Genomic DNA, 1,320 nt, shown 5'->3' with positions numbered 1-1,320 from the left:
ATTAGCCACTCTTGTTCAAGTCTCTTTTTATTATATACATCCTGTTACAACAGGACACTGCTCATCAACTTTTGACAAAAATTTATTTAGTTTTGACATGTATGAGACATAATTTTACGTTCTGGACATACAAGAATGAGTTAAGTTATGTTCCTTGGCTTCAGGAAGGTACAATGTAGGGGCGCCTGGGTGGCTCAGTTGGTTAAGCATCTGACTTTGGCTCAGGTCATGATCTCACAGCTCATGAGTTCAAGCCTGTATTGGGCTCTGTGCTGACAGCTCAGAGGCTGGACCCTGCTTCGTCTTCTGTGTTTCCCTCTCTCTCTGCCCCTTCCCCACTTGTGCTCTGTCTCTCAAAAATAAATAAACATTAATAATTTTTTTTCTTAAAGGTACAATGTAATGTAGTCAGGGAAACATGTGTGTGGACAAATAATCACAATATTGTTATCGGTGGCATATATAAGATACAGAGAATATTTTAAAACTTACCAATATACAGTAATTGTGATATTTCCTCTGCTGTGATTTTCCTGGGGTCAATACTAGGTCTTTCCTCTCATTTTCTCCCCTGTGTCTAACACACAGTAGGTACTCCGTCTAATATACAATTGACTGGCTGACTGACTAAGGCAAGGCTAGCATAAGTGAGATCTACTATGCACAGAGGTTACATATGGGAAGACTTTAGAATGGATGTGCAGGAGATGCTTGAGTTGGGTCTTAATGAATGATTAGTTCTCTACCTGGCAGATAAAAGGAGAAAAGGCATTCCGTGATAGAGGTAAAGCATGAGACAGCAAGATGCGTTCCCTGGTTGTGTGCAGCTCGGGCAAGGGGGAAGTGAGGTTGGAGAACTAGGCCAGACAGACTCTGTTGGGGCTTGGGAGCCTTCCTGTGGAGTCTGAGCAAGATCCTCTAGGCAATGGGAAGCCATTGGAGGTTTGCAGGGAATATGAGCAGATCTGTAAATTAGAAACGCAATAATGCAGTTCAGTCAGTGGAGAGGTCCCATATGTGCAATTAATTTCCAGAATATGCTTTCTTATTAAAAAAATGGTTTAACTCTGCATTTCGGTCTGCCAGCGTGTTCTCAGACTCTGTGATGTTCACGGGAATACTACGGACACCTTCTTAGCCATTAAAAGAGAATATAATAAAAAAAGGTATTGTTTTCATACTGAGCTATAGCAACGATCAAGGTTAATTTTCCCTACTACGGGTAAAATGGTTTCTTTTCTGCCTTAACCAATTCTGCCTTGAAGTAAGTATTGCATCTCAGAGCTTAGGAGGAGTTAATGGTTACTTGCAGAATATGGC

General features: G+C 41.1%; 1 protein-coding gene and 1 long non-coding RNA gene across 3 annotated transcripts in view; one reads left to right on the top strand and one right to left on the bottom strand.

Annotated features, from left to right (window-relative positions):
• ST6GALNAC5 (ST6 N-acetylgalactosaminide alpha-2,6-sialyltransferase 5) overlaps window positions 1-1,320 on the top strand; it is a 170,673-nt gene that overhangs the window by 8,922 nt on the left and 160,431 nt on the right. The window lies entirely within an intron of this gene.
• Window positions 1-1,320, bottom strand: part of LOC115300100 — a 6,536-nt gene that overhangs the window by 4,060 nt on the left and 1,156 nt on the right. The window lies entirely within an intron of this gene.

The sequence above is a fragment of the Suricata suricatta genome, chromosome 8 (assembly GCF_006229205.1).
Source record: "Suricata suricatta isolate VVHF042 chromosome 8, meerkat_22Aug2017_6uvM2_HiC, whole genome shotgun sequence".
Classification (NCBI taxonomy): domain Eukaryota; kingdom Metazoa; phylum Chordata; class Mammalia; order Carnivora; family Herpestidae; genus Suricata; species Suricata suricatta.
This window is presented reverse-complemented; position numbering and strand designations above follow the sequence as displayed.